The sequence below is a fragment of the Vespa crabro genome, chromosome 17, assembly GCF_910589235.1.
Source record: "Vespa crabro chromosome 17, iyVesCrab1.2, whole genome shotgun sequence".
Classification (NCBI taxonomy): Eukaryota; Metazoa; Arthropoda; class Insecta; order Hymenoptera; family Vespidae; genus Vespa; species Vespa crabro.
This window is the reverse complement of record NC_060971.1, coordinates 1,997,954-2,019,119: the sequence shown is the minus strand read 5'-3', so window position 1 is coordinate 2,019,119 and position 21,166 is coordinate 1,997,954. Positions and strand designations below refer to the sequence as shown.

General features: G+C 32.4%; 1 protein-coding gene and 1 long non-coding RNA gene across 8 annotated transcripts in view; both read left to right on the top strand.

The window, feature by feature from the left end:
- The window catches only part of LOC124429970 (fasciclin-3), a 304,558-nt gene that overhangs the window by 163,819 nt on the left and 119,573 nt on the right, over positions 1–21,166 (top strand). The window lies entirely within an intron of this gene.
- LOC124429973 overlaps positions 1–21,166 on the top strand; it is a 121,248-nt gene that overhangs the window by 31,811 nt on the left and 68,271 nt on the right. Inside the window, exon 2 of the long non-coding RNA XR_006943616.1 lies at positions 5,946–6,022. This is a non-coding gene — a long non-coding RNA (uncharacterized LOC124429973). The remainder of the gene's footprint in view (positions 1–5,945; positions 6,023–21,166) is intronic.

The following is a 21,166-nucleotide window of genomic DNA, read 5'->3' as shown; positions in this document are numbered from 1 at the left end:
TCTGTTACAATCTGAACTTTTTTTTCGGTAAAATAAAATGAACTTAATTTATAACAATTTGTTTATAAAAAATTGTTCATAACAAATTATTAATTAATTATTAACAATAAGTTGAAAAAAAAAAACAAAGAAAATTTTATAAAATGGCGTTTTATTCAAGTCACTATGATTTTTAGTTCCTGAGATATTCCACATAAAAAAGGAAACATTTACGTTGTCCCACTGACCTATATAATTTCATTCAATTGGCACGATGATACAATGACCTATATAAATTCCAGGAATTTACGCACCTCAGCTGTTCAAGTTACTACTACTATACTATTACTACGATCAGGTGTTTTGTACAAATTATGAATGAAAATCTTTAAAAAGCGATATCTCCTGAACGGAAAGTCATAGAAACTTGAAACAACTATCGTTATCAAGTATAATTTTTGTTCTATTTATTTAAATATCGCAACGATAACGTTATAATAAAATCGATTTTGTTAATAACTTTCAAAAATGAAAATTGTTTTTTTTTTCACTCGTAATAAATACACGAGCATAATGGGAATCATAAAAATTTTTTATTATATAAAAAATATAAGTTTTCTTTTATTAACTTCTTAATTTAATTTCTTAAAACAAGCGATAAAAAAAAAAGAAAATCCATATACAAAATTGAAAGAAGAAGAAAAATTCGAATGAGTTTTCTTTCGTAATAAACGTGAAATATCCCATAAACTAAAATATTTTCAACATGGACAGGCTTAATACTTTTTTTTTATAGATATTGTCAAACTACATCGACCAATGCTATAAAAAACATGTGATTCCATTTTAAAAGACTTAGTTGAACTCCATGAGTCGTTTACGCGTTCACTTAGACAAAAAATTATTACTACCATATTATGGCCCTTTTACGTATCTTACGACTTTTTTAAACAAAGTTTTGCCATACCTTAAAAAAAACGATCATATATATATATGTGTGTGTGTGTGTGTGTGTGTGTGTGTGTATGTGTGTATGTGTAGTTAAAAAGTATGGAAAGAACAATAAATATATTATCGATAATCGAGTTTCGAATCGAATAAAGAAAATAACAGTCTACAAAACATAAAGATCCTAAGGTTTGTCCCCCTTCTTTCATGTTTCCTGACGAAGAGTTTGCTTATCGGCGTTTCTATTTATTGGAAGAACCCAGAAGAGAGACTCAGAAAAGCAAATATGATTGCGAAGAAACTAAAGTTGTAATGGTGGTAGTAGTAATACTAACAGTAGTAGTAGTAATGGCGCATCGAAGAAGAGTAGTGTAGGAACGGTAAAATGGTAGAAAAAGGAGGATAGAAAGGGAAGAAGTCTTAGGGATAAAGAAAAGCCGTCGTAGGAAAAGGGCGAGGGAACTTCGTTATCGGAAAATTTGGTCTTGACGAAAGTCGTTAACTTTGGCGGAAAGTCGGTTATTCTCGAGACGAATTCGCGTTCATTTCGACGCCGGAGCCGCTTGATTCGAAGTGGAAGCCTTCGTTGAAACGATCTCTCCTTGCGTAACGATTCCTTTCTCTCTCTCTCTCTCTCTCTCTCTTTTCTTCTTTCTTTCTATATCTTTTCTTTTTCTTTCACAAAATTTCGCCTCGTTATTCGTTCGAACCCCTTAAGTAACAACGTTACAAAGTTTCTCACCTTACAAACGAGTATATATCGTATTAAAGAGAATTAAACAAATTGTACTTTCCTTTTCTCTCCTTTTTCCTTCTTTTCCTTTTCTTTCTTTCTTTCTTCGTTTTTTTCTTTTTCCTTTGCTTTTACTTTGCTTTGTTTATAATTTTTAATTTTCAATTTTTAACCCTACGATCGAGAGATTTATTAAATTTGAACGTTTTAAAGATGGCATATACGTACGTATTTATCGATTGAACTTGAACGATTGTAAATACACTCGACGTTCATCGTTTATTTAGATATTTAGATGTATTGGTATATACGAAACACGATATACATACATATATATATATATATATATATATATATATATTTTCTCGACTGTGTACTTCAATTTATCGTTTATAAAGTTTATCGTAGAAACTCGGACTCTCCTCCGATTAGTTTTGAGTATGAGAGGAAATTCGAAAGAAAAAGAGTGAGTGAGAGAGAGAGAGAGAGAGAGAGAGCGAGAGAGAGAGAGAGAGAGAGAGAATTCTTCCTTTATAATTCGAAATACCGGATAGAATCGAGTCTCTGCGCGTTCATAGACTTCTAAGATATATTTCCTGCAAAAGACCGGAAATTAGGGAGGAAATGAACCGCTCTAAATAGACTAGACTACCGAGGAGTATATCTGAGAATACACAGAACTTGGGTTTGCTTTTCCTTCGTGTTAAAATATACTTATGATTTCTATGTATTTGATAATATATATATATATATATATATATATATATATATATATCCATATGTAAAATACATATAATACTATGTAAATATAATATAAATATTTACTCTCGTTCGTAATAATTCAATTGAAGAATAATCAGGGATATTAAACGATAAATTCATTATACGGCTGAATCTCTTGCTACCTCGAATTCTCTGGGTTTATTAAAATGAAAGCATGCAGGATATATTCGTTTAAAATGAAAAAATAAAGGAAAAAAAAAAATTCAAAAGAGAAAGAGAGAGAGAGAGAGAGAAAAACGACACAAAAAAAAGAAAGAAAGAAAGAGAAAAAACAGAATGAAAAAATATACAGAGAGGAAACCAAGCGCAATTCGAAATTACGTTCACGGATAAAAATGAAAGAAAGAGAGAAAGAGAGGGAGAAAGATAGAAAGAGAGAAACTGTGTAAGAAAGAGAAAAAGAGAGAGAGAGAGAGAGAGAGAGAGAGAGAAAGAAAGAGAAAATATAGGTTGGAAGCGAAACGTGCGGAGAAATGAATAACGTTGCGCCAAAAATTTTATCGCTTCGCAATATGTGAACTTTCTTTTCCCAAAGGGGGCAGAAAGAGTGAAAGAGTCGAGATGAAAAAGCTTTCAAGGATACGAGGCGATTTTTCTACCTAACCGGGCCGCGCGAAGCGTATAGGGAGAGAAGGGTAATGCGAATTTATTGGATTATTTTATCGGTACGTCGAGCTCTCGAGCGCATTATTGAACCGCTACGTTCAACGCGTTACTTTCATATGAGAGCTATGAGTTCAAAAAGAAGAGAGAAAAAAAGGGATAGATAGATAGATAGATAGATAGATAAAGAGAGAGAGAGAGAGAGAGAGAGAGAGAGAAAGTGTGAGAAGGTGAAGTACAAGTATATGAGTGTCTTTTGAGCCTTATGAAGGTACAGAAGAAGAAACTAAACCTTCTTCTCTTGACTCGTTAAAGAAACCACTAGAAAGTTACACGATATTTGAGCTCCGTTTGAAAGTTCTTTCTTTCTCTTTTTTTTTTTTTCCTTTTTTTTTGTATTTTGTTTCCAAAGGAAGAGAGAGAGAGAGAGAGAGAGAGAGAGAGAGAGAGAGAGAGAGAGAGAGAGAGAGAAAGAGAAAGGATGATAAACGAGAATAACATTTTTAAATTTGATATTTATTTTCTGTCTATCTATCTCTCTCTCCCTCCCTCTCTCTCTCTCTCTCTCTCTCTCTCTCTCTCTCTCGTTGAATTGAATTGAATTTTTCTTCAACTTTTCTATATATTTAACAATAGTCTCTGAACATTATTCAAGAAAATATTTAATACACGAACGTGGATAACAAGCCGGCGGTGTAGTCGAAGAGAATATGGCGGTAAAGTGGAAACTTTCTAAAGAGATATATTGCACTTCTTGGTGAAGGTAATTGAAGGCAGTCGGCAAACTTTTGACGGATAAAGGTCGGATAATGTTCGCCAAGGTAATCGTCCGCGTACTTCTCGTTACTATTATTCTGTAGAAATCAAAGAAACGAATACGAATAATGATCGTTAAAAATGGTTTGTTAAATGGTTTTGAAAAATATAAAATAATATCTGCATACGTGTTTCCAATTGAAAATTTCAATAACATTAGAAAAAAAAAAAAAAAAGAAAAAAGAAAACAAAAGGATATTGTAATATTTAGTTGTAATCAAAAAAAAAAAAAAATAATAATAATAATAATGATAAATATTAAGGAGATCTTTTTTATTATATAAGTTAATATACATATATATTATTTACCTTGATCATACATCGAGTATAATGACGTTATTGATAAATATAATACGATGTTATTATTATTGTTGTTATTATTGTTATCGTTGTTGTTGTTGTTGTTGCTGTTATACATGGTCTTACATAAAACCAATGTTTGTATTCATCGACAAGCCATTAACAAGTTTATCACGTTCAACTCTTATAATTATATAACATGCACTATAATTACGTAGCGTCAGCTCCTATTAAATATCCAATCAAGTAACAGTAAAATTTTATCTGGTAGTCGTATTTAATAATATCGCTTCGTGGCCAAACAATGTGATATAATCAAAAGCAGTTGGATAGTAACGAGTGAAAAAGAGATAGACATGTAAAGAGAGAAAAAGAGAAAGAGAGAGAGAGAGAGAAGGAGAGAGAGAGAGAGAGAGAGAGAGAAAATTAAGATACTAACGTAGGAAAAAAGGGAAAAGTACAAAAGCTTTGTTGTTCTCTCACTTTTCTAGCCATATATATATATATATGATCGGTATCTATATCGGTATCTATATCGGTATATATATATATATGATCGGTTCTGATCGATATATATATATATATATCGATCAGAACCTTGATAAAGCTCGTATAAGCCTAAGGGTCGAACTCGAAGCACGCAAATAGCACAACCTGGCAGAATAATAAATGAGTTTGGCCAATGGAAGAAAGCAGAAAGGAGAGAGAGAGAGAGAGAGAGAGAGAGAGAGAGAGAGAGAGAGAGAGAGAGAGAGAAAAGGGGAGAGAAAAAGGATAGTGAAGGATCACAGGAAAGGAGAAAGAAGGACTCCTCACAAAGAGAAAGAGCATGATGGAGAAGTGACGAGAAGAAAGAGAGAAAGAGAGAGAGAGAGAAGAAAATGGATGAGAAGGAAAGCATACGATTGATGGAAGACGTTACGTAAAAATATCTCTCTCTCTTTCTCTCTCTCTCTCTCTCTCCCCTTCTCTTCCCTCTTACCACCAAACACTCAAACTACCCTATCCAACCCCATCTTTCTATAACGATTCTTACGGATGTTAATTTTCTTGTTGAAAGTCGACATACTTTGGTGATGAATCGTTTTAAAACTTCATTGATTCAATTTATACATATGTATATAAATATATATATATATATATATATATATATATATATATATATATATATATATTGATCTATTACGATATATACCACCGGAACATCATGATTTCTTCAAATCTCTTTCACACACATAAAATCTAGATGAGTAGTAAATTGTTTTGTAATAAATTTATGTTTGTAATTTTGTACGTTATGTAGTTAAAAAATGTTTTGAATCGCATAAATTATGTTTTCGAAGTTTTTTAAAGATATGTAAAATAAATTGAGTATTGTTTTTTTCAATTTGAAGCATCTTAAATTATGTTGAATGAATTTGGGCATCTTTAAATTTTATAATGAATCTGATTGTTAAATTTTGAAAGTGGCCTAACTCCATTCTTGATAAGAAAACGCATATTATTCACTTAATAATTGCCATTATTTTAATAGTAACTATAAATTTAACACCCTTAGATACACTTAAGTAGTATGACTCATTAGTATCCTGTACATATATTTTTAAATTCATTGAAACGCAAACCCTTAAATATCTCGATTTGAAGATAAATGGTTTTAGGCCACTTTCAAAATAAATGGCTCATATATATATATATATATATTTCTAAAGTCGTTAGAATAGATTCTAATCGTGGTTTAATAATTTTCCTTTTTTTCATTTTTCTTTCCTTTCTGTTTTAGGTAATACCATAAGAATAATACCAACTGATATTATTGACGAAGAAAGAGAGAGACATCTTCGATTACTATGGGACTAGGTAATTATATAGTATATATGTAATTTTCCATTGCAATTGATCGAAATTATTGAAGATACCATAGAAATTTCTATTTCTATGGAATTGAAATGGTTCAGGATAGGTGTACAAAGATCATTTGCCTTTCAAAACTGCTTGGATTTTGCAGTCTTACGTAATTGGCTCTAACCATGGATAACCAAGACGGTTAATGAGATCGTTAATCCGAAGTCGTTCATAGCTTACTCTACTTAATACGTCCTTAAGATTTAACGAGTATTTAAGGATATCGACGTCGTCTATGTCGATATTCAGTCTCGTTAATGATCTTAAGATTATTTTTAAAGATGACAAAAGAGAATGGAGATAGATATTAATAATAATAATAATCATAATAATAATAATAATAATAATAATAATAATAATAATAATAATAATAATAATTTTTCATACAAGAAAAAAATATTTCCTTATAATTAATAATATTAATAAGTAATTATTCATTGTTGAAATTCTTCTGATAACTCCATTGATTTCAATGATATTATTTCTTGAATTTATTCAAAAAAAAAAAAAAAAAAAAAAGAAAAAAAAAGATTGTTATAATTAAACAATAGATAACGTGTGTTGTATGTATACATATGTATTTATATGTACGTATATATTATATCCATATTATACGATATTTATGTATTCGTAAGAAAGATAAGATGTTTTAGATTTACCGGTTCGGTAATTTTGCAAGTTCACTAAAGCGAGCTCGTATCATCGATTCGGTCACAAGATTAAATTGAATCTGTTAGAAAGCTTCGACGATCAAGTAGGAAGTAGGATAGTAGGTAGTATCTACCGTTCTCTAGGAACGACGTCGTGTGGTCGTGGAAGTTGAAGCTTCGACGCTTCGCCATTTGCTACTACCGTACCAAGTTACCACATAGTTGGTCATTACTGCTAAAAGCAAATTCAAGACAAAGGTCGAAGTCGGGATATCTCTCTTGGCTTGTTTTGTCCTTGACGTATGCATCCTCGTGGTAGTATCTCTCTCTCTCTCTCTCTCTCTCTCTCTCTCTCTCTTCTCTCTTTCTTTCCATCCCTACCTTCCTATTTCTCTGTGAATTATTTGTTTATTTGATTAACTAAATTCATTGTTACTATTTCGAATATATCCAACGAAATATATATATTTTATTAATTAACAAAGATATTATAAAATGAGATTAATATTTCATTGAGAATTTATTATTAATTTTACACGTGTAGTATGGATTTTCTTAATACATACGTACATAGGTGACCTTTCTTTGTTCTTTTTTTTTTTTTTCTTTTCTCGTTAAATCAAGGTGAATGTGCTGTTCGAATAAACAGACAAGTTCCAGCTTGTTGTTTATTTTTCTTGAGTATTGGATCCGTCGCGACTCGCAAGTGTTTATGTCTGATTTCTTAATGATATTCAGTCTGTTGTTTCTGGAATTCCTCAAGGTCGATTATAACAGAGAAAACGTAGAAAGTCTCCGAGAATACTTCAGTCAGTTCTTTCCCTTCGTACGAGATAGATATTACGACATTAAAATGTACTAAGAAATTTTTTTAAGATACATTATCTAATCAATCGATACGTGCGATATTTCAATAATTTTATTCGATTATTCTTCATTATATTTTAATAATCATCGAATTTATTTCTCTATTATTTTTAAAATCAAGCATACTCGAAAGAACGAGAAAACTTGACAAGAAATCATACGAAGTAATATCAAAAGGTGACGACTTTAATATGGCTTATCAGTTTTTAAATAATTTCGATTATCTTTTATCTCCTCTGCGTGACTAATAATTACAACAAATGTTTTATAATATTTATAATTAACAACCAGACACACGAGCTATCGTTTATTATTATATCGATCTTTTTCTTTTTCTTTTTCTTTTTTTTTCTTTTTCTATTAATTTTACAAGCGAACCAAAAATTATATTTCACACTTGAAATAGCTAAGAAGTATATGCAAATAGCACAGTCGTGGAATAGCATCATTATTATTATCATGATCGTCGTCGTTGTCGTCGTCATTTTTATTCGAAGATCAAAGATATGCCTTTTAAATTTAACACTTTTAAAATGATGTGCGTCACTTTGAGTAAATAAAAAAAAAAAACAAAAAAAAAAAAACAAAAAAAAAGAAGAAGAAGAAAGAAAAATGAAATATGCTGCAAATTTTTCAAATGGCCCTAGCATTTACTAGAAAATAATAGCTTCAATTTTTCCTTTTCTTCTCGCCTTCTTTTCCCTCCTACACAACAGCTCGCTCTCTCTCCCCTCTCTCTTTCTCTCTCTCTCTCTCTCTCTCTCTCTCTCTCTCTCTTTCTCTCTCTTTCATGTGCTTGTATATATACGCTTGGGAATGCAATGCAGAGGAACGGATAATGGATGTTTACGCACGGCATCACGCACGATCCTTGCTCTTCGTAGCCGAGGATCTCTCGAGCGAGGCAGCCAGCGACATAATCGTGAACGTATGTACAATATACATACATACATACATACATAAATACATACATGCATACATACATAGATACATCGTGCGTATAGATACGAGTAATGTACAAGTTAAAGCACGTAGTTAACGGACGAACGTTCGGTCGGCATTGTTTCACGGTATAACGTTTCTGTTGGAAGGCGCTTCCACTTGGAACCACTAATTATTCCAGATCAATGAGCATTGTTAGGATTTGATTAGGATCGTAGAGGACCGTTTCGAAAATCAACGATCTTCCTTTCTCTCACTCATTCCATCTTTCGCCTCTCTCTCTCTCTCTCTCTCTCTCTCTCTCTCTTTTTCTCTTACTTTCATTTATGTATGTCAACCATTTATTCATTCTTATATAATTTCCATAATACATGGAACTTTTTGTTGTTGTATTCATTAACATTGTAACTTGTTTGCAATTAGTTCCCCTTTTTTTCCTTTTTCCATTAGATCTAACATGGTCCTTTTGACGCAATTCATATTTATTATATAACATTCTTATAATTAAGAACACTACAATTTGTATTAAGAGCGATGAAAACTTTTGTTTACAAATCGCAACTTATTTTGAAGCTTCGTAGCTCCTTCGCTACTTTTCATTAGTCGGTCGTTGCATAGCCGGCATACCGCTGGTGATAGTAGCATAATATGAATATGCAATTTTATGACCGCTCAGGGGAGATTCGCGTGCGTATATGTAGGATATATATATATATATATATATATATATATATATATATATATATAAGGACGTTAGATAGTTTCCCTCCCCGCGAGGTAAGCAACTTGTTCGGAGGAAAGTTGTATCTGTGAAGTCTACTAACACATGTAATAAAAAGACAGATATATATATATATATAAAGAGAGAGAGAGAGAAAGAGAGAGAGAGAGAGAGAGAAGACGTGTTTCTACATCGTGCCACGTAGAGTAGCTCGTTTCATTTAGCAGATTATTTCGAAATTTGTTTCTGGACAGTAACCTCTATGGTGCTTCGAAATTGGTTCCTCGAGAGTAAAATAGTTTTCGGTCAAAAACAAAGATGATTGCGGCAAAATAACACACGAAACTTTTTCTCTCTCTCTCTCTCTCTCTCTCACTCTCTCTCTCTTTCTCTCTCACTTTCTCTCTCTTTCTCCTTTTTATCGTTCGATATAATTTTATAAATTTCTTTGCACAAATCATTCACAGAAAATAGATACTCTATTTACGATTATTATTTTTTCGTTTTGTCAGATCTCTCTCTCTCTCTCTCTCTCTCTCTCTTTTTTTTCTGTCTTATTTCGTTTAGAAAGACTGGGAGAAAGAGGGAGGGAGAGAGAGAGAGAGAGAGAAAATATAATCGATCATTTGAGGATTAATTAATTTATCGGTGTAACTCATAAAGAAGGAAATAGAAAACGAAAGGAAAAAATAAAATTGATAAAAGAAGTAGTTAGCAGAGAGGATTAAGAAAAAACGATCAGGGATGATTCGTACGAGTCGGAAACGATTTAAAGCCTCGTTAGTTGCTAAGAAATAGAAAAATGATTGGAATTTTACTTTTGGTCCCTTCAGTTTACACGTTTATGGTCCAGCTGACGCCTCGTCGAAATGGAACATTGCTCGAGAAGGAAGAAATAGAAAAAGAGAGAGAAAAAGAGACAGAGAGAAAGAGAGAGAGAGAGAGAGAGAGAGAGAGAGAGAACGAGAATCGATTGCTTGTTATATCATACACATGAGAGAGAGAAAAAGAGAAAGGAAGCATAGGAAAAAGTTACGTCTATTTGAGAATAGAAATAAAAAAAAAAAAAAAAAAGAAAGAAAGAAAGAAAGAAAAAGAAATAAAAAGATTGAAGGACGGAAGGAAGGGAGGGAGGGAGGAAGGAAGGAAGGTATGAAAGGATGAAAAGTCCGACAGTCGTGTAGAGTCTTAATGCCACTTTTCCCGCCAAAACGTAATTTAAAAGTTGGCAAGCCTAGAAGCATAGAAGTGACACACCCCTCTCTGCTGTTAATGAAACTTCCTCTGGCTCACACTTTCAATTTTCCACCGCGTGGCTTCATGCGTTTCCTTTCCTCTGTTTCCATTGCCTAAGGCATATCTTCTCTCTCTCTCTCTGTCTCTGTCTCTTTCTCTTTCTCCCTCTCCCGTTCACTATTCTTTATTTCTATCTTCGTTTCTCTAAAAGTCACAAGTTTGCTTTCTTACGAACGTCAAGGTTCATGTTTCCTCTGTTTTACAATGTAGACAGGCTCCCTGTTATCATCGTATCTTTTCTCATCAATTTCTTTTCTTTCTCTCTCTCTCTTTCTCTCACACACACACACACACACACATATGTTTTTCTTACCTTTTATACACACACACACACACATACACACTATCTTTCTTATTTTACAAAATCAACACCCTGTTGCTTCTTTTTCACTTCAGACGATCATAAATCTTTTATTATTATCATTTTGAGAATTTTCTCGTCTTTTATTTATCGTTTTTTAGAATTTTCGAAAAATCCAAAAATTTGGTCGTCCCGTCCAAATAGACATTACGTACTTTTTATTCCTTTTCCTATCCACGCTCTTCTTTAATCCTTCGTTGTGATTTATTTTCATTTTCTACAAGAATACATATGTACATATAATACTTATATATAGAGTAAATAATAAGTATATAAATGGGTATGTAGATTTCGAAAAAAGGGGATGCGTGAAATGAATGGATAGATACATACATACCTGTACTGGAAAATCGTAAGTATGGAGAATACGTATTGTCGGTAGGCAAATAAGCGCAAAAATGCTTGGCAAGCCGGTAAACCTCCCTCATATTGGCTTAAAGTTGGAAAACGTAGCTACTATGATATCCCCAAACTCAGCACCACTCTCTTTCTCTCTCTCTCTCTTTCTCTCTCTCTCTCTCTCTCTCTCTCTCTCTCTCTTTCTCTTTCTCTCCGATACACTGAACCCATAGCGCTACAGCCACGAGGTTCTTTCGCACGGAGAAGTTTAGTGAGAAACGAGACTTTAGCGAGTAAAAGTTCGTCGGGACGCAGTCAAGCTGCTTTTTACGATCCTAAGTGAATATTTCCGCTTAATGGAAAGCTCGCCTACGTTCTCTCTTCCTGTTTCACGTACCTATCCTATTAACTTTTCTACGATAGAAATGGTAAAGGGTCGTGAAGGTATATATCAAAAGGTAAGAAGAAAATACGTTTAAATCGATCGATAAATTTATCATCATTATTATTATTATTATTATTATTATTATTATTATTATTATTATTATTATTATTATTATTATTGCTATATTCGTAATATTCAATTTATATTTTCTATCGATAAAAAGGGGATGGATTTTTTTTTTTTTTTATTATCAATTCTCCTCTGTTGAATTCATTAATCATTATTATCAATTATTGATGCGATTGTTATAATGGATAATTTTTTTTGTTTTATTTTCTCTTTTTTTTTTATTTATTTATTTGTTTATTCGTAAAGAACGTAACAGTTTAACGTCGATCAATCTCATTCACATCGTTTTAAGGAGTTAAAAGGGATAGTAAGGGTGTATCGTATAAAAGGATATTCTCACGAGTTGACATTTATTGCGCGGCACTCTCTTCTACGAGAACGTTGGAAGATAAATATCAGCACGAGCCAAGAACGTTTGCATCGAGTCGCTTACGTAGAAATTGCATGTGCAGGATGCACGTGCGCAAGGTAAGTAGATAGATACAAGATTAAATGTCAATAGTGTACTCGGGTCACGACAGGTGAAATGCCTCGGGGTTAACTTCTCTCATTAGATTTTTTTTTTTTTTTTTTTTTTTATAAAGACGGGTGTTAGATCTTGATAGGGATTAGTGATTTAACATCGTTCATTGTTTCTTAAATACAAGTATAATTTTTTTCTTATTGCTTTTAATTGTCATTTCTTCTTATAAATTTTGTTGTTTTTTTTTTTTTTTTTTTTTTTTTTCCATTATTTTTCTCAATACCCTTATCCATTTTTTCTTTCTAGCATGTATAAGATTTGTTTGTCCTCCTATCTCCTTTTACATTTCTAATTTTCTTTTTTCTTTTCTTTTTTCTTTTCTTTTTTTTTTTTTTTCTTTTTTCCTTATTTCCAACACTTTTTCTTGACACTCTCTATCGATCTTTCTTTTTTCATTTTAATTTTCGAGTTGCTAAATGATGACAACTTTTTTTATTTTCATACAGTACATTCTTCTTTAACGTGTTTTAATTTTTAATTTTTTGATTTTTAATTTCCAATTTTTTTTTTTTTTTCTTCTTTTATTTTTACTCGAACATTAGAGAAGACAAATGTTTATGAAAATTTGTAAAGAATAGTGTGGAAGGAAAGGGATACAAGGAAAAAAAATGAGAACGCAAGAGAGAGAGAGAGAGAGAGAGAGAGAGAGATAAAGGGGGGAAAGAAGATCCGGGGCTTCGTTCAATGAATCAAGCGCGTCGTTTTGCCGTGGATTTACAGGGAAATTTGTGTACGCGAGGTTCGCTTAATGCAACGCACCCTTTTGCACCCGTCCCGTAATTCGTAAAGCGTATTCCTCAATGGAAATAACCACGGTGCTCATACGGTGTAATTAATGCCCGCACTAAATTTATTTTAATCGCCGAGATTACGCGGAATAATAACCGCTAAGTGCTGTTCACGGTCTAATGTCTGGCAAACGCTCACGCGTTCTCTCTCTCTCTCTCTCGCTCTCTTTCTTTCTCTCTCTCTCTCTCTCTCTCTCTCTCTCTCTCTCTCTCTCTCTTTCGACCATCCGATATTCTACAAACTATTCTGCGTATGCCTTACTAAAGAAAGACGACTATTTCTACCTTTTCATTTCTTCATTCGATCATATTATACTTAATCATTGAAATAATTGCAGAAAATTTCGATTGTATTTCTATTTCGATTAATCGATAATTGATAATGTCTCTCTGTAACGTAGACTCATCGATGTACGAAGTCTATCGAATAATTTGTTAATAATAGTTTATAGCGTGTCGAGATGATTAGTGGTATGCCACGTAATGTAGTTCGTCAATGAACGGACTCTATAAAGTAGTTTGTCGATGATTAGAAGTATGTATATGAAGTGTTATCAGTTTATCATGTAATTTGTCATATAATTTATATGATTTGCCAATGATTAGAAGGATTATCTAAATGAATATGATGAAAAGCCGATTAACTTAATATACTAGTAGAAAATTTGTCGATTATTAGAAAATTTACTTTTTTTTGAAATAATTGAAATTATTTGAAATATTTTAATAATGATTAAAAGTATGTTCGTTGATGCCAATGTAATATAGAAAAATTTTTTTCAAAAATTCATTTGACAATGAACGAGCTTACGAAAAAGTTCATCAATTATTAGACATTCGTTTATTAAAGTTATTTCGTTCATTCGAGAATTTGTGAAATGGATTATGATTTGTCGATAATTCAAAACATGTCTACGGAGTGGTTCATCAATGATTCAGAATGTGTTTACTCAGTCAATAATTTACAGCATTTCTACGTAATAATTTGTCAATGATTCACGACGTGTTTACGATATTGACGCGTGTAGTACTTCGTAAAGTCGAACATCGACGAACCACTTCATAGACACTTTTCTAATCATTAACGAACTATTCTCGTAAACACTTTCTGAATTATTAATGAACAGTTCTCATAGACACGTTTTAAATCATTGACAAATTAATATCATATAACTTCTTCTATAATAGAATTATATACATTGATTAATATATATTAATCGAAGTAATATTAATTTCGTCATTGTTTAATCATTAATATGTAAATAATAATTTTGGAAGAATAAATAATTAATTTAATTCCCATCGCATTATTAACGTTAATATAAAGTATGAATAAAAATCAAATCACATTTTTCCTCTTCTTTTTCTTTTTTTTTTTTTTTCCCCCCTTTCAATTGAATTAAATATCACTCCATTGCTGATTAAAACTTTGATCGTTGTATCGATCGTTAACTCATGCAATAATTAATTAAATCTTACGATATTATTGATATTACTACATATCTATCTATGTATATATATATATATATATATAGAAAAAAGAAAAAAAAAGAAAAAAAAAAGAAAATTTAATCAACATTGATTAAAAATTCGATTGAAAAAAAAGCTTTTGACGATGGTTGATTGGATAGAAAGATAATAGATGGTCGTAGGCTGAAAAATTCAATACACATTAAAAGACGTAACAATGGTGATTGCATAAAAGATAACAGACGGTTGTAGGCTGAAAAATTGAATGCATATTGAAAACGCGATGGGAATGAACGTACGAACGAACGAATGAACGTAGGAACGGAATACGAACGGACGTACGAGAGAAATTTTTTGTGTTATCGTTGAAGTATGCTTCACTACTACGACTTCATCGTTCTCTCTCTCTCTCTCTCTCTCTCTCTCTCTCTCTTTCTTTTACTCTTTTTCTATCTATCTCTCTATCTTTCTCTCTCTGTCTGTCTGTCTCTCTCTTGAGAGAAAAACTGTTCGAAATGCGACTTAATTGGAGCCGCTAATGTTCGTTAGCCGTCAGAAATAAGGGAGGACGAGTCCGGGTACCTTCTTCTATCGCTTTTCAATCGGTCACGTTCTTCGGAAACAATTCGTTTGAAAGTGCATTCACTCGGTCCGTGGTTCCATTGTTGAGGCAGCAGGCACCCGGTGTTAAGGGAAAACGAGAAAATTGATATTTTTCCATCGTTTCGCATAGATAATACCCGCTATTGAATTTCATTCGTCGTGCTGCCAACAGAAAGACAGAGAGAGAGAGAGAGAAAGAGAGAGAGAAAGAGAGAAAAAGAAAGAGAAAGAGAGAAATAGAAATGCAGAAGTCGATTATAATTGAATTCTGGAAAGGAACATTCGGTCTCTCTCTTTCTCTCTCTCTCTCTCTCTCTCTCTCTCTCTTTTACACCCTCCGAAGATGAGAAATTCTCCGGTCATTATCGTAGCAAAATATTACTTTAGTTTTGTAAAATTCTCTATAAGCTCGACTCGATTCATTAACGCATTGATTCTAGACAACAATGAAAGAGAAAAGAAAGGAATAGTTAAACATCGACTTTGAAAAAGACATTTTCGATACAATTTACCTTAAATTACATTTTCATTACAATATATACATATATATATATATATATATATATATATATATATATATATAAGAATAAGAATAAAAATGTATAACAAAAACCAAATGAATAGATTTATTAATAAAGAATTAATTAATTAATATTAATAATAATAATATTAATATTAATATTAATAATAATAATAATAATAATAATAATAATAATAATAATAATAATAATAATAATAATAATAATAATAATAATAATAATAATAAATCCAGATCGTACAGATTGTTTGCGTCGAGATTAACACTAGATTGCCCAAGGAAATCATTTTGACAGCTTTTTAATTTCAATTAGAAAAACGATTATGTATTATAATGACACAATTTCTTAGAATTTTTTTTTAACGTTAATATTTACTAATAACTTGTTATATAACTGTAAATAATATAAAAAATATTAAAAATAAATTTTAAACAAATTTCCAAACACATTAATTATTCGTTCACAATGCTGTAATTTTGACTGCTTTTGGGCAATATAGGTATATACAAAGTTTCAATCTTTCTAGTGTTAATGAACGATTCAAAATAATAATTTCATAAAATAATCAACGTTTCAATTAACCATCGAATGATTTTTCTCTCGATAATTACTTTCGAAGTCATCGATAGACTATTCTCCCTCCCTCTCTCCCTCTTTCTCTCTCTCTCTCTCTCTCTCTCTCTCTCTTTCGTGAAAGTTGATTCTTCTTCTCGACGTTGAAAAGCTCTCGATCGATGTATCGTTCTCTCTTTCTCTCTCTTTTTTCTTTTTTTTCTTTTTTTTTTTTGCGGACCGATGACGCAGAAAACATCACGTCGGATCGAAGAACGAAAGAGGCAAAAGCGAAGCGAAGCAAAGCAAAGCAACAACAACAACCAACAACCAACAACCAACAACAATAACAACAGTAACAGGAACGTAGTACCATATACACATACGCATTCGCACGATACTACCTAGTTCGTGGACTTGTTCGACGATGGAATAGCTTTTACCATTGCACAAGCGAACGTCTCTGGTTAAGTCAACGTAACAGGGTATACGCTCGGGGACTAGGGGATAGGAGGATATATGACAAACACGAAAACACTACACAATTTTCTTTCGTAAAGAATCATTTTTCGATGTCCTCGGGCAATGTTCTCGACCAATTCGTCGAATCAATTTAACGTAGGAACGAGCCCTATCCTAAAAATCCCTTTTTGTAAAACTTATTATCTCATGAGATAATCAATTTTCTCTCTCTCTCTCTCTCTCTCTCTCTTTCTCTCTTTTTTTTTCTCTTTAGTTCCACGTTGTTACGTAACAAAGATTGCAAGATGTAAGATAGACTAGGGGGGAACATAGGGACATTTCTTTTTCTTACGAATAATAATCATTCATTGAGATTTCTTTAGAGACTCCTACAAACGCGTCTCTTCATCTTTCAACAACGCGATTTTAAGAAGGATCCAAAGAAAAAAAAAGAAAAAAACAAAAAAAAGAAAAAGAGAGAAGAAAAAGGATAAAAGATAAAAGAAAAGCAAGAAAGGGTGTTTTGCATGTCATTCTGAAAGTAAGATTGTTAAGATAGAATTGTAATAATATTGTCCACGATACCATTACGATAATCTATATATCAAGAAGGCAATAATTATTCTTTCGTATACGCATAAGAGAGTTCGGATCCATTGTAAAGGTACCCTCAGCTCGTTTTCAATACTATTGTCCTTCTCTCGCACTTATCTTATTGTTCGAAGTTTCTATCGTCGTTATTTATTATACCCCAACATTTATACTTCTCTTTCTCTTTGTCTCTCTCTCTCTCTCTCTCTCTCTCTCTCTCTCTCTCTCTCTCTCTCTCTCTTTCTCCCCTTCTCTTTCGTATAATTTCTCAACAAAGTTTAGATCCTTCGGATTGTGTATTGTTGACAAGTTTACGTTATCGATTAGATCGATTTACAATCTTATCGTACTTATATGAAAATATATAGGCTTAAAGATTTATAAGACTTTTGTCTTCTGTTATTTTTCCATTTGGTTCTCTTTTATTCTCGTTACTTTTCTTCCATATCCGTAACGTTTGGAACTCACGAACCGTGAGGTTTTTTCTATTATCTGTTGGAGGTAGTAGAGAGCAATGTGAAAATAGTTCAAGTGGACCTACCATTCTCCTCTCTCTCTCTCTCTCTCTCTCTCTCTACTTCGCCGCTTCTCTCTCGTCGTTGAAAACGGTTGCTGATATTCGAGCTCCTCCGAAAACCGTGGAAGAAGATAGAGTGCTTTTCAGGAACGTTGGAGAACCGAAAGGCGCGTTCTGCGTTAATAACGAAGCGGAAAGTAGTGTATAGCTATGAGTATGCTGGCCCATAATATAACCATGCCATACTGTTTTCCTGGTCAGATTGGAAAATGATACCTCTTGCGAATACTAGAAAAGTATATTTTCTCTTCTTTTTCTTTTTCTTTTACTCTACTTTTTGTTTTTTTCTCTTTTCCCTTTTTATTCTTTTTTCCTCATTCCCTTGACTCGTCCAATTTCGATCGTAATACAATTAATTTCTCGAATAACTCGGGAATCAATAATTTTATTAATAATTTTACAAATATGAATGTATTTTATTGGATGAATACAAAAAAAAAAAAGAAAAAAAGAAAAAAAGAAATATTAGTACATTTATATTTTGAGATATTTCATTAATTTCTATTATATTATGATATAATAAGTTATTATTATGTATTATTATTAGTAACCCTGCAAATGTCGGAATATTTTGTAAAAATAAAAAAAAAAGGAAAAAATAAAAATAAAAGAGAAGTTAGTAAATGTAAAAATAAAAAGTTACAATATTTCCTCGACGGATTGTACATCGTAAATATAGAATTATAATTCTTTCTTTTTGATAATAATTTCCTAGGAATAATGAGAGTAATTGAAAGATATTCATTCGGACAAGAGAAAATAACGAGAAGACGTTCTTGCTTTCTCTCTCTTTTCCTCTCTCTCTCTCTCTCTCTCTCTCTCTCTTTCTCTCGTTCTTTCTCTCGTTCTTTTTCTCTCTTTCTCTCTTTCTCTGAAATTATTCTGTAAAAGCGCTTTTCGTTACTACGCGATCGTTCATGATTATACATAATAGATAGCCTCGGGAGGGAACGAGAAAAAAAAAACCAGGAGGAAAAGAAAGAAAAGGAGAAAAAAAGGAAAAGAAATAAAAAAGAAGGGAAGGGAAGGGGGGGAGGGGTAGAAAAAAAGGACAAGGAAAAAGTAGAAAAATAATAATTCTTAATAGATGAGAAAGAATTGTCTTTGTGAGATAGAAAATAAATACTTTGGGATCATTGAAACGTAAGAAACACGACGGATTCGTCAGGGATTGTCAAAACGTTCAGGATTCTAAGAAATTGTTATATGTAAAAGAAGAAGAAAAAAAAAAGGAAAAGTGGTTAGAGTAGTATCGATATCTTGAAATTGATCGGACTATTATCGATAGGTAAAGTGGTATACCGTGGTACATATATATATATATATATATATATATATATATATATATATATAGAGAGAGAGAGAGAGAGAGAGAGAGAGAGAGATCTCGTGATCTCTTTGTACCGAACGAATTTTATTCCGTCGTGTCAGACGCAGGTAAAAACCTTTCAAAGCAACTTCACGAAAGACCAAGAAAATAAAAAAAAAGAAAAAACAGAGAGAGAGAGAGAGAGAGAGAGAGAGAGAGAGAGCAAGAGCAAGAGCAAGAGCAAGAGCAATAACAAGAGCAAGAGCAAGAGCAATAACAAGAGCAAGAGCAAGAGCAAAAGCAAGAGCAAAAGTAAGAGTAGAAGCAAGAGAGCAAACTGGTTGACGTTCGATCGTCGTCGCCCACTTTTACCAGCGAGAATTTGCAATTCTCCGTGGACCGACGCGACGTTGGCAAGCGCGAATACACGAAACGAACGAAACGCCCGAGGGTTTCCGCAATTTCGCGCTTCGAGTCTCCGCGGTGATTTGCATCCCTAGCACTCTCTCTCTCTCTCTCTCTCTCTCTCTCTCTCTCTCTCTCCCTTTCTCTCCCTCTTTCTCTATTTCTTTCTGTCTGTCTGTTTATCTGATCAGTCTCTTTCTTTCTTTCTTTCTTTCTTTCTTTCTTTCTTTCTTTCTTTCTTTCTTTCTTTCTTTCTCTCGTCTTCGTAAGAATCCTTGTTCTTTTCTTCTCTCTCTCCCACTAATTCTCGAGCCACGTCGAGCGTATTTTTTCTCGAGAATTTCTCATCCTTTCTTCTTATTTAAAATCTTGAGATATTTTTCAAAAATATTCTACCGAGATTACGATGGGATTTAGTTATTTTTGTTCTTTTATTATTTTTATCATTATTATTATTATTATTATTATTATTATTATTATTATTATTATTATTGTTGTTGTTGTTGTTGTTGTTGTTATTACTATTTGTTCGTGTTATATATTTGAAATAAAAAAATATGGATAAGTAAATGTCTTCATTTAAAGTTTTATGATGATCGAAAGAGTACGGATTTATAAAGTTAATTTATTTCATATGACACATCGTCGTTGAAACTTTAAAAATACCATTAATATTTCGTCATCTTTCTCTCTCTCTCTCTCTCTCTCTCTCTCTCTCCCTCACTATTTCAGGTAAGCTGTTGTCCCTTTGCTGGGGTAGAGATATGACCCTTGGGGATTACTACGAGTGACACTCTCAACTTATACGATATTCCTTTGCATATCCATTAAACTTCTTCCTCTCTCTTCTCCCTCTCTCTCTCCATCTCCTCTTATCATCCTACACGATCTATACTTATACACACGAGATAATTCAATTTATTTACTACTTCATATGAGAAAATTCTTTAAGGTAATTTATATGAATTTAATTAACATTATTTTTGAATACGGATCAATTATAATGTTTATTATGCATCAATCTAAACTAAGTCAAATCGAATGCAATTGAATTGCATACGTTAGAAACAATCCAATCGTTATCCCTTGAATTTAATTAAAACGACGATAGCAATGAAGAAAATAAAAATAGAAAAAAGAAAAAAAAAAAAAAAAAGAGAGAGAGAGAGAGAGAGAGAGAGAGAGAGAGAGAGAGAGAGAGTAAGAGAGAATGATATAGATAAAAACAAACAAAAAAAACACACACACATACACAGAAAGAAAAAGAAAAAGAAAGAAAAAGAAAAAGAAAGAAAATTACTCTAACAGTGGAATAGTGTGGACGGAAGTAAAGAATCAGATCGAGTGGTGAGAAAATGAGTTGGATAGTGACAATGTGTAGTCACACGATTCGAAAAAAATACTCGATCTCTCTCGTACGTGGTGATACGAAAAGCTTCGGTGAGTGTTAAAGCGTGAGAAAAGAGGTGAGGTCGTATGTGATGGGATGAGGGTGAGCATAGGCCAAGGGAAGAAGGGAGAAGAGAATAGGAAGAAGGAGAGAAAGAAAGAGAAGGAGAGAGAGAGAGGTGGAAACGGAGACAAGAGAAA